We start from the raw sequence: 13612 nt of genomic DNA, 5'->3' as shown, positions 1-13612 counted from the left end.
AACCAATGGCAATAATCTGCCTACTTCTTCCTGGGGAGGGAAAATGTTGCCCCTCAGAATCCCTGGCCCGGCTTATTGGTGGAGATCTTTTCCTGTACAAGCCCAATCTGCGAAGAGTCAGAAAGGTGCTTGCATTGTCTAATGCACAGACACTGATACAGAAAATCAAGGAAAATGGAGAATCAGGTAAAGATGTTCCAAACAGAGGAACACGCTAAATCTCCAGAAACTGTCCCTAAAAAAATAGTCATATGAATTATCTGACAGAGATTTAAAAATAACCATGATAAAGACGTTCACTGAGGTCAAGAGAAAAATGCATGAAAGAGACTTCAATACTCCCTTTTGATAACAGTCCCATAGCTGCTGCCAGGACATGAATACTAATTCTTGCAATTGCTTTAGTACAGTCTTCTTCCTCTTTTATCAGACTCAGTGTGTCCCAGAGGTTATGCTCAGACTTTAGTTATCATCCTGAAAAGAAAGTTGGACTAGGCGTAAAGGCTCACCTGTTGTCTTTCTGGAGACAAGCTTCTGAAGCTTCCTTGAGCAAAAGGAAGTTCTAGCTCCTTACTAAGGAGCCTGCAGAGCCAACATCTTCAGGGACACTTATCCAGATGTTCCCATTCCATATTTCAGGGTTCTAGATTTTCCCTACCAGTGCCTTGAACTTAACGTAGCACAAGTGCCTTGACTGTTCAGCAGCTGTGAATCTCTGTTAGATCTTCAGTTTATTACTTGCCTACATTTACATTTCCACCACAGGACAGAAGGACTTCTTCGTAAACAACCAAAGAGATCCTTAGGTCCTTACACTTACCTTTTAACTGCTTATCAGTGGCCTTCTATTTCTTATTATTCCAAGGCATCAATACAACTAGCAATAGGCAAACAGCTCCACTATTTGTAGTAATTTTTCTCCACTTATCTTTCAAATGACTGAATCATTCATCTGCAGTAACATTCCTTTCCAATAGGATGATTTCCCAGATTACCATCAGTGTAATCTTTAACAATCAGCATTCATACTATGCCAGGGCCTATCTGGGTCTCATCAACCACTTGCAATGGAATCCTATTTACCCATCAAGTTGTGAGTGAACTGGCCACAAATCTACATTTATCACCGGTTTTCTCAGACCACACCCAGTACCAGTTATGTTAGGTTAGGTCATCTAAGAAGTAGACACCAAGATGGGATTAGAGTACCTTCATGCAGTGGAATACTACTCAGTAATAAAATTTAAAAGAATTTTTTAACTGGCACATGAAACATGTATACATCTCTAAAACATTGTTATGTTAGGCAGAATACACTCAAAACAAAAGAATACATATTGTGAGATTTTATTTAAATGAAACTCAAGAATAGATAAACCTGATATTTAGTGAGAGAAATGAGAATAGTCATTAGCTCTGATTGTGTTGGTGAATAATTGCTGCAAAGAGTCCAAGAGAACTTTTTAGTGGGAGAGAAATATTTTGTAATTTAATGTGTCATGGCTTCGTAGACACATGCGTAGGGAAAAAAATTTTCAATCTATACATTTAAGATTTGTTTATCTTAACATTTGTAAATTATATCTCATATAATAAATGGAATGGAAAACTGATTGGTGAAAAGAAAAAGAATAACAGAAACAACAAATAAAGTGGTTTAAAGTAAAATTTGGATGATATCCTTTCAATAGCACTGGCAATAAAAGAAAATTTTTAGGTATATTGTAGAAATCATATTAATTATTATAGAGCAATATCTTGCTTTGTTTCTCTACAAGAAATCTCTTTTTTTTTTTCTCTCCTTTGGTGAGTTTCCAGCCAACGTACAAATTCTTGTAGCCGATGACTAATTTCATTCTCCAAGGTAAAAATAGGCCTGAGGGAAGGAATTCTAGGTTGGCTGGGGTTAATAGATATCTTGTTTGTTTTTTATATTCTCCTCTCTTTTGCATTTTTGTGTGCTATATTTGTCTCTAATTTTGCCTCGTGTTAAAATTAAACTAGCAGAGCCCTACAACTAATAGTATTTTACAATTTGCTATTCTCTTTTCAGCAAAATAAATCTAATACATTAGTAAATTATTTATCATCTAGTCCTTTCCTTTTCCTTAGCGCTAAGACCTCAATATACGACCACGTTTTATAAATTAAAATTTACTTTAGAAAATTTGACTCAGTCTCTATCTGTCTATATATACAAACTTATTCAAACTGAGGAACGTAGTCATCAAAGACATAGGCCATTTCATATGACTAGGTCGATCTTTAGGCTTCTTATTTGACAAGGGAATGTGTCAAGCTTTTGAGGGAAATAGACTCCTGTCACAATTTCATTATAAATAAAGATGAATGGCTGATAAGAAAAATTCCAGAGATTCTTTTTATCCAAAAATATTTTGATTATTAATTGAAAACCTAGTTTGTATATCAAAGTCCCATGTGGAATTGTGGTGGATAGGGTTCTTTCTTTCACATTGAATTATCTCCTATCATGATCTGCTTCCTTCCTCAATACTAAGGTGATTTTTGTTTTAAGAACTTGAAGGCTGGTTTTGAGTTATTATTTCTGAATATTGAATTGCCTTCTGTTTACCTAGAAATGATAAAACCATTGACTTCTCCACAGGATCAAACATCCATCTAATTAAAAAATATATGGAAAGAAAGAAAGCAAAAAAGAAAGAAGGAAAAAAGTATATCTATAGATATAAATAATAAAATGATAAATTTTATCTTGTTACCTTAATAATTTCCATATATAAGAAAGCTAGACTTGAACTTATTTTGTTACTCCATATTTCAGATAACTATGATTAAAGTCCACTAGAATGATACTACAGCCTGATACGATTTTCAAATGCCAGTGTACAGCTACTACATAAGGGTATTTTCTTAAATTTTTCAGCTTGGACTAAACAAGAATAAAAAGATAATTGTAGAGCAATGTAGTATTACTAAGTTCAAAATAACATATGGATTGAGAAACTAAAATAGAAGAAACAGAAGGAAACTTCCGAAGGCTAGAAAGTAGTGGGGTAGCCTGAATCACAGAGGGCATGGCTGGAGTAGAAGGTTGATAAGGCAGGGTAGCATGGAGAAATACGTATCAGAGAATTTCATTTGTATTGTTGCCTCCAAATCAGCCAGTAAACCTGCCAGTGAAACACAAAACTTGCCACCTAATTCCCAAATTCACTGTCTTCTCTTTAAATCTTTTTGAGTTTCTTCTCTCTTTTATTCCCCAAACTACTGATTATCTTCTGCTTTCAAAATCAGCAATTTATGATTAAACACAATAATCTTTTAAGCCACAGATTGTGTAACACTATCAAGAACCCTCTGACTTGACTAAAATATTAGAATCTCTTTGTCACCTATTCATACCTTATTTGCTAATCTGAATATAAACAAGATAGACATTTGTCATTAGATCTTGTAAAAACAGAAATAGTTTATTTTTCAAAATAAATGAGAAATACTGTCCCTTCAATCACAAACTAAAATAGCACATTTTACTAAAATTAAAAACATGTAACAGACAAAGAAGAATATAAAAACCATCCCAGAGAAGAGGAGTTTTCATTATCAGGATTTGGAGAGGTGTAACTTATACAGTTCTCACTGGGTAGCAATCTAGTCAGTCACTCAGGCATTGCTCCAGAGACGAATTACCCATTATTAATTAAATGGAGACAGCAGTGGAGCAAAACCTAAAAAACCCTTTAGGCAAGAAAACATAACATAAATAGTTCATATCTGGGAAAGCTGCCACTCAAAATACTATAGACAAATAATTTTTAAAAGAAGATAACTCAGCAAGCGTTCTTTCTAATGAATCTCAGAAGAAATCAAGAATAAATTACATCTGACAGTGGTAGGTTGTGAAAAATGGCCACTTTTCTTTGAAACTATTCCCATCAGGGTAGAGACCATCTGGTCTGGTTTTGTGACCTGGTTAGACCAATGAAATTCAACAGAGGAGTTTTGTACTAGGAATTTCTGCCTTCTCTATGTGAATGCTTCCTTGCAATGTGATATTGCCATTCCTACATTCAAAAGGTGGATTCTATTTCTCCAGTCCGTTGAATTTTCTCTAGTTTTGGAACTGCTTTGACTAACAGAATGTGGTGGAAGTGGCATTCTAGATTTTACAAGTTCAGGCATTGTGTCTTTGAAACTACTTCTTCATGTCCTTAGACATCTGAGAACACCATCTTGTAAAGAAGCCCTTGTCAGCCTTCACTCCAATGAGAGCCCACATAAAGAGAGAGGTCCTGAATGCTTAAAGAGCACAGAGTAAAAGGCCAGTCATACTCCAGCTGATGTGCAAGACACATGAGGGAAGCCGTCTTAGATCATCTGTGCCCAGTTGACCAATCCAGTCAACACCACATGGAGAAGACTTGGATGTCCCTGTTGAAACACTGCTCAAAAAACCGTGTGCATTTCTTAGGAAACATTTTGGGGTTCACTTTATGCTCCAAATCCACATTCATAATTCTTTCTGAGACAGGTATTTTTCTACTTTAAGTATACCTGGTTAATGTGAAACTAATCTGTCGGATTCTTTTTTTTTTTTTTTTTTTGAGGAAGATTAGCCCTGAGCTAACTACTGCCAGTCCTCCTCTTTTTTGCTGAGGAAGCGTGGTCCTGAGCTAACATCATGCCCATCTTCCTCTACTTTATATGTGGGACGCCTACCACAGCATGACATGCCAAGCAGTGCCGTGTCCGCACCAGGAATCCAAACCGGAGAACCCCGGGCTGCCGAGAAGCGGAATGTGCGAACTTAACCGCTGCGCCACCAGGCCGGCCCCAACCTGTCAGATTCTTAGAAGTCTTATTTTCTAGCTAAGAGATTCTACTAGGCACTGTCTTAAGTCCTTCTGAGATCTTAAAGGGTATTGAAGCCACATGATTGATTTATTCTTTATTCAGAGGTCATTTCTTACGTGGAAAATTTTTTTCTGTCAATTGGAGAGACTGTCCTGGGCCTTCTATTTCTTCTCTAAAACCTTTTGAAAACTAATCTTAAGAGTTTCTTCTTAGGATCTCTCTCTTCCTGTGTGACGTGCTAAACATTGTGTATGATGTGTTTCAAATGTACGTTCAAAAGTAAAAAAACGAATGTACATAAAAAATTTACTTCTATCATCACAGTTTTGAAAATGTACACAAATGATAGTTTCCTCTCTTGTAGCATGGATTATGGATGGGAAGTTTTCTCACTGAATATATTGTTTACTTTTAAAAAAATGTTTAACTATGCAAAAATATTTCCTATGCAAAAACTATATGCATGTTAAAAACAGCATGTTTATATCACTCATCTCATCTTGTCTGAGTCATTTCCATGATATTAAATTGCAATTCTATTCATAGTTACACCACCTAAATCTTTCCAGTTGTTCCTGATTCATCTTTTCAGACATCATGCCCATAAATAAGTCCAAATGTCTCTACCCTCAAATTATACATCAAGTTCTCTTTATCCTTTCTGCTACTCCATCCTTCTCCCACCCTCCTCCAGGCTACGTCCCCAATATCGCCTATGCATGGGGCTGCAAAATCTCCCAACTATTCTCCTTGCTTTTACATTTGCATTCCTCAAGTCCATTCTCCACCCAGAAGCCAGAGTGATCTTCTGATTACAAATGTCCCCTTCACAATTACACACGTAGAAAAATGACCAAACACCATAACCTATGCAACATCTGCCTACCTTCTGGCATTGCCTTATACTCTTCTGCCATTTGCCCACACATGTCTCAGCATCATGGTCTCCTTTCTGTTCCTCAACACACCACCATTATCCTCCCTCATGGTCTTTGTTCTTGCTCCACCTGTTGCCTGGAATGCCCTTCCCTCACATCTCCCTATTGCTAGACTTGAGCTTAAATGTCACCTTCTCAGAAAGGACTTTTCTCATACTTAATCTAAAATATCACCCTACTTGTCCCCATTCCTTCTTCAACATATTGCTCTGTTATGCTCTTTAATTCTCCAACATTTTGTTCCCTATTTTCTTTGCTCTTTGGTCCCCTCCACTAGAATGTCAAATCTCTGAGACCAAAGACCTTGGGTTTGTAATCAGTATCAAATGGCTGACCCACCAATACAATAAGCCTCCCAAATTATAGACACTCAAAACGTTTTGTAAAATAAATAAATACATTTCCAGTTTTTGTGATTGGGAAATATCTGAGGAAGTTTGTGACATTTTCCCCAGAAACAACTATCATGAGTGAAGCCAGGATTACGATCTTGTCTTTGAGTTACATTCTTGTGAAATTTTACCATTACTGGATGCCTTGTTAAGTAAACTAATTCAGATCAATGTGAAGAAACACTTATTAAAATACACACACACACAATCTTTCTTTTTAATACTGTAAAATTGCCTAAGATAAAAAGAACTTTCTCAGCAGAGAGGAGAAGCCTAGTTAAGATCTCAGTGTTACTTTTAATTAATTCTAAAGCATTGTGGTAAATTCTGAGAAGTGAGATCCCTGAGAAGTCTGTAATTATATAAAACACAGCAAAAACAAAACAAAAGACCTTGCATTTCCAAGATGTCTCATCTCTCCTCTTCCCTGTTGTCTCTCTCTTCTTCTTCCTTTTCCCTCCTTTTTCTACATCTTTATATGTGGCTTTGTGGTACATGCATCTCTGTAGGTACAGTTTGTCTGTCTCTTTATCTTTTCTCCTATTTTTTTCCATGTGTATCTTTCCATTTTTTCCCTTTGTTCTTTTCTCTTTTCCAGTTATCTTATATTTCTAGCATTTGCACGGCAAAATTACTTACGTTCAATATTATGTATTTGCAGCACAGATTGTGATAGGAAAAAAACTGCCAACAACATTATGTCCATCTCTTTACCCCTCTCTTCCACTTTTTAACATTTCCCATTGTATCTCTGGCTGAATTGGACATAAATTTGAATGAAAGTATACTTAACTATATATTGTATTTCTTTTTGTAAAAGTTAATTTTGCTAGATTAATTTGAATGTGACTTAGACTTAACCCATCTTTCTTTCTAAGCTAAATTAAATGGATTTTGTATGATTAAATATTTTTTCTTCTATGTAATATTTTTAATTGAAAAACAGAAATGTCTTCATTTTTCTATAGCAGAACTCAAGAACTGCATATTCAAAACAGTGAATAAGTATAAATACCAAGCTCACAATAGAGTAGTTCTTCTTTTGTTTGAGAGGACACATCCCTAGAGGAACTAGTTTATAGAACATCATCAAGTTGCCTTGTTGAAGGAGAATTATTCCTGAAATATCTTGTTAAGCATAATTTATTCTCTCTCTAACTCTCTGTATGCCAAATCTGCACATACTACCATGAACTTACTCTCACTACTTACCTTCTTATTAAAGATCAATGTTTTCATATTACTTAAGTGAACTATAAAGTAACACCTAAAAAACTTCCACATGCTTCCTATTTGCATTCTGTCTAGTAAACACATGTGCCACTCCATTATCACTGATATTGATAAAATGTCAAATTCAAACTCCTAACATGATTCAGTGGGGCCTTAGCTGGCACATGCTTTGAATATTTAATCTTTAACATGTTCTTGTCTTTTCCTTTCTCTAATTCTAGTTGACATTATAATAATCCCCATTGGAAATAATCTGCAAGGTAAAAGGAGCTGTAAAATCCCAAAGCACATTCTCTGTTGTATCACAAGTTAGAGCAGATTTCAGAATCTGTGATGTTCCACCGTGAGAGCATACCTTGAAGAAAAGATTCTAGAATGATCAGCTAATCTCCTTTTTATCAGAAGGAAGAAGATAGCCATTTGTTTGGGAGTAGCATTGGACCCTTGGTGTGGTGAAATTTTTGGTCATTCTTCATTTTTAAAAGCAATTGAGAGGAAGAAAAAGTAGAAAGAAATTCATACTATTCGTTTGAGATATCCGCTGCTTTGAAATGCATGAGAATAGAATAATGCTGCAGAAACAGGAAAAGGGTGAGATCTCAATTCCAATATATAGCACTTTCTACCCTGTCTCTCAAATACACCTCCTGCCATATCCTTCTGATGGTTAGTATTATTTTAAAGGGGCTAAAATATTTAATTCCACTGTTAAAAAAAAGTGAAAATGCTAATAGTTTTGGGAGATGCACCACCTGGATTTAAATTTGATGACATTCAAATGACTGATTTGTTCCCCCATGCTAAATCAGAGACAGAAGAGAGGAGGAAATCAGGTTGCAAATGAGAACGGATAGGCTGAATTTCAGAGATAAACTTCGCTGACTTCACAAGTTTGCAAACTTTCTGGTTCCTACATTCGGCTGGCAGTTGTTTTTTCTCTTGTGTATGGTTATGGCATACACCAATATAAGGTTCAGAGTTAGGGATCTTAAAACAAGAAAGACTTGATTCACAAACCCTCCCTGGCCTTCCTTGAAACTCTAGGATTTTTAATCCTGAAGTTACTCAGATTTGAGCAGTTATGTTTTCTGGAATTAACTCCAGGGAGGTGACAAAAGATCTACTGACATAGTGTCCAGTTATCATTTTTTCTAGAATTTGTGTAATCGCTGAATGTATTCTTAGTTCAGTTTAAGTAGATATGAATTGGCTACTAATTATCTCAATTACTCTTCATGCCAACCCTGTGGAGTAGGAAGAATGGATATATTATTTCTCCTTTATAGATTTAAAAAAATAGATTTTAAAAGATTAAATGACTTGCCTGAAGTTATAGAGTTACCAAATTGCAGAAATAGTGACTTAAATAGGACAGAATAATTTCCAAGCCAGGGTTCTTCCTATAATATCCACGATACTAACTAAAACCTTAGAATATTAAAGGAAAATAACGTTTTCCCTCATCCACTTTAACTATCCTATCTAATTGATAAGTAATTGTGTGGGTAAAAATTTGTGCAATTGAATGTTTTATATAAACCTCAACATTAGTATCAATTAAATATTTTTGATGTTCTTCAGCCTGATCCACATTTTTCAAAACTTGTGGAAACAGATAACAGTGTGTTTCAATAATGTGAAATATAGAGTCAATACAGTTAACAGAAACCAAATTTTTGAACTTTCCTCAAATTTATTCATGTTGGCAGGTGTGGTATTAAGGAGGTTTATTTTAAAGCACAAAGATAAGTCACTTCATTTTTACTAGAATGAGTTCGAAACACAAAATACGTGAGAGAATGTGGAGTAACTAAAGAGTAGTTGAAACTGGGAAAATTTCAAACAGGATAATGTTCAGGAGGAAAAGCTTGGCACTGAAGAGCAAGTTAAACATTTTCAATCTGTAGAGAAATCATGGAAATGGAACACTTAGGAAGCTCCTACAGTACTCACTCTAACTCGGAATGGGAAAAACAATCTATAATCTCAGAATTAATAGAAAGACAGGTATCAAATATAATCACATAGAATGCGTGTAGATAACAAAGTGAAAAAGGTTTGAGACTGAAAAAATTGGGCAAATGAGAGAAAGAAGAAAGAGAAGGATAAGAAAGAGAGCAATGAGGAAGGACAAGCAAGGAATAGGAGGAGAGAAATGGCAAGAAAAAATAGAATAAAATAAAACAGTAAAAGAAGCTAAAGCAAATGGAAAAACGAATACTGAGAAAATGAGTGAATGAAGATCAACTAATAAGCATAATAACAGTAAGCATAATAAGACATGGATAGTCTTGCATGCAATTAACTTATAAACCCCCTACACCTGAATACGTGAATTGCCTTCTTTGGTGTATCACTCCACAGAGGTGGGGCCTCCTGCTTTCAGAATCAGAGGATTCTTTCATGCCTTTCAGAGGGTAAAATGACTCACTCAACAAATACGTGGCTAGAGTTCTGTATGTGCATATGTAAGTATAGCTAGATCATAAGGAAAAAAAGCACGGGAAACTCTGAGAGGCAGGACTCGAGAAATAGGGCCAGGCTCTGTTGCAGGGGCCTTACTAACCAGGAGAGTAACTTTGAGTTTTATGCTGTGGATAGGGGAAACATCCAAGGTGATTAAACAGGATGTGAAATATTAGAGACAAAAACTCCTTCAAGGAATGTGAAGGGACAGGTGATGAGTCATGCTAAAAGTCCTGCTTCTTTGTTTGGGATGAAGAAAACTTGAAACCAAATCCCCAACTGCAGCTTCTCTTCATGACCCTGCTGTGTGTCCCTTTGGCCAAGAGTATCCTTGGGCCTGGTAAGTGTCCCATGAGGGGCAGGGTTCTTCAGTGGAACTTTTGTGACTCAGAAGGTCTAACTGGAAGAAGAGAGGGAAAGACCACTGAGGAGGCCATGGAGGTATTGGGAAGAGAGCTCCCTTGGCTAAGGTCCATCACCTCCCCCAATGGTCTCCTCTTTCTGTAGGGAGAGGGAGATCTGTCTCCAGAAGCCACTATTGACATCAACTTATCAGAAGATCAAAAAATAAACTCCTGCAATACAGATACCTTAGCTTGAGTTTTGCTTGAGAAAATTTCCCTTGAGCGTATGATAGATTTTCAGAGCAAGTTTGGTGAGTGATTGATGAATCCATTGATTGAATCTCTGGCCACCTCTAAGAGATTTATAGTGAAAAATATTACTTCCTCTACTGCTGGGGAAAATAAAGGCAGAAATGAAGGCAGAGGGTCTCCAGAGAAGATGGGGTGAGCAAAGGAAAACCTAGCACCTCTCTGTCTCCTGGCACTGTTCTCCTTCCAGAAACAGTAAATTAATCCTCAAGGGGTATGAGACAAGCTCTGCTCATAATCCCTTGGTCCTACAGCACATACATTCACTGATCTTCATCCTCATCTATTTTTACACCTTCTCTCCCAGCTGCTCACTACAAGGAAACTACTTCTACTCAGAAAAGCCTGCAACAAACTTACTGAGAAGCTTCAGTTGGAATTCCCTTTCCTGCTTCAAGAAAGAAGGTAATGTAGTGCTTAGAGGAGAAAAAATATTCAAATATAGCTGGAGAAACTACATATCTTAAAACAAAGCTTCCTGCTAACTCCACTACAGTTTTACACAAAACATCTACTACTTATTATATGTCAGATATTGACACGGTGCTTCTACCCTGTCAATTCGTTATCTCATTCAACTGTCTTTATAACAACCCATAGCAGAAGGCGTTAATATCTTGACAAGACATTTGAGGAAATGAAGAGACAAGAAATAATTGCCTTGTAGAATTTCCCACAACAATGCAATGTAAATTCTGGAATTCAAATCCTGGGCTCCCATATTCAAATCCAGTACTACTCTAGTATAGCACAATTGCCTGTCACTTATGAGCAAAAGATAAGTCTACTTACTTTCAAGGACTTTCAATAAAGTTTATACAAGGAGATAGAGGGCTCTAAAGCACTAACTGGTTACCAGGCATTTTACAAATATTCTTTATTTAATCCTCAAAACACCTTCTGTAGTCAGTACTCTTAGTCTTCCAGAAAAGGAAACCAAAGCATAGAGAGGTTAATAATTTGTCCACCATCCACAACTAGAAAGTAGTAGATGCAGGATTCAAACCCAGATGGTCAAGCTCTGGAAGCTGTCCTCCTCCATGGAGCAGCCTCTGCAGGCCAGGGAGGCAGAGCACTTTGCTCACAGGGGAATTGTCTGGACTGGCTGCTGAGAGAGTTAACTAGTGAGCATACCAAGAGCTCTACTCCACTGGGGTTTCTGGGACAAGCTTTAGAGAAAAAGAAAGTATCAATGAAAAAATCCAGATTGTTAAATTAGCATCTAGAAGTTGGAAGTTTGGATACACATATAGCATTCAGACATCTGAAGACTAATTTCACAAGTTTAAGAGGAAAGCTTGTTTGTTTTGTTTTGTCAATTCTCTCTCCAACCAGCCTGAGTGCAGAGACAGAGCTTTGAGGCCCCTGTGCTCCTGTTCCCTCTATCTTGGACAAAGCACCCACTGTTGTGAACGCTGGGGGACCCAGCCAACTTAGACTGAAAGGTTAACACAGCAGCTGTTTCTATGCTTAGCAACTAACTGACAAATGACGAGTGAAAAACAGCTTAGTAGAAATCTCTCTACCTTTAATATCAGGTTATATCGCACTTAATATCAGGTTTAGCATGAGATCTTTTTACACATTTCCTATTTTCCAGGACAGTTTTGTCAGGCTTGTACTTGGAAAACTATCCTGAAAAGGAACTGTCCTGAATCCTGTATTGTCATATATAATTAATACAACATCGAGCACACGTTTTCCTTCTAGGATGATATATCACTTCTAGATTTTCAAGTCTAGCTGTCCTGTGGAGTCTGGGCATTCCTAGAATCACAATAAACATCTCAGAGATCATCAGGATTAAGAATTATGTAGTAAACTCCCACTTTACGTTTAAGAAACAAAAATGGAGAGACATTAAAAGAAACTATGTTAGCTCCACAAAGCAAGTTTAAAAAAAAATTAAAAGAATTTAGGCCCTTGTCTTTCCACTCTGCTGCCCATATGTTAGCAGTTGAACGGATAATCAGTTATAATCAAATGGCATCTGTTACCAAGAAGGTTCAATCTCTCAAAAGCCCTTTAAAATGAATTCCCTGAACTCTATATCCATATTCTAGTAACTTGAGTTAATAGACAGAAGTTCCTAAATAACACCTTCCTGCAAATTTTACATTATTTTTTAGCTTCACATGGTATACAAGTCACTTTTGTTAAGTAACACTGTTTCGAGGCTTGGAACATATTTCTCTCAAAATGTCTTCTATTTATAGATATTTTTCAAAGAAACTTTGATTATCTTCATTAAAATTCAGGCATTTTCCAAAGTTTCTATGATAAACATTTTAAAATTAGAAAACTATTTTTGGGAAAAAAAGAGAGCAGTTACACAACAATTTATTAAACACCTACTAGGTGCCACAACTACAATAAAGTAATGAATTCAGCAGACAGTGTCCCTGCCCTCATTCGAATGGCAAAGACAGACAAATAAGTAAAGAAATAAAATAATTTCAGATTTAGATAAATACTAAGGTGAAAATAAGTAAAAATTTATGAACAAAGGAATAACAGGGGAATTTACCTAGGGTATTCAGAAGAAAAGAATATTTAGGCTGGACTCTGAAGAATGGGCTCCAGATGAGATTTCCGGCCTAGAGCAAAGAATCAGGTTAGAGAAGGACTGCCTTATTCTAGGATAGAAAGAAGGCCTGTAACCAAAGAAGGAGAATGAGGAAAAGGCAGACCAGGAAAGGGGGAAGGGTAGGGGAAGAAATTGAGGAAGCAGGTGGAGAACAGATCATTCAGAGAGGTCCATGCGCCAAAATGGAGCTCAGATTCTATTCTAGGTAGGGAAGTTACTGAATGCTTTTACACAAAGAAAACCATGAGCTTACTTACATTACTAAAACGTCAGTTAGGGTGCTGTATAGAGATTCAAAGGCAGGAAGCAGATAGATCATTCAGGAGGCCTTTGTAGTACCCAGAGAAATAACAATGGTAGCTTGAACTAGAGGATGTAGAGGAAAGAGAGGGCAGCAGATGTATCAAGTTGTATTTTAGAAATACAACAAAGAGGAATTGCAGCTGAATTGTGTGTGAAGGCTAAGTGAAAAAGAGATTTGACACAAACATGAGGCAAAAAAAAAGA

This window comes from Equus caballus, chromosome 1 (genome assembly GCF_041296265.1).
Source record: "Equus caballus isolate H_3958 breed thoroughbred chromosome 1, TB-T2T, whole genome shotgun sequence".
Classification (NCBI taxonomy): Eukaryota; Metazoa; Chordata; class Mammalia; order Perissodactyla; family Equidae; genus Equus; species Equus caballus.
The sequence above is the reverse complement of the archived record's forward strand: the minus strand, read 5'-3'. Positions refer to the sequence as shown.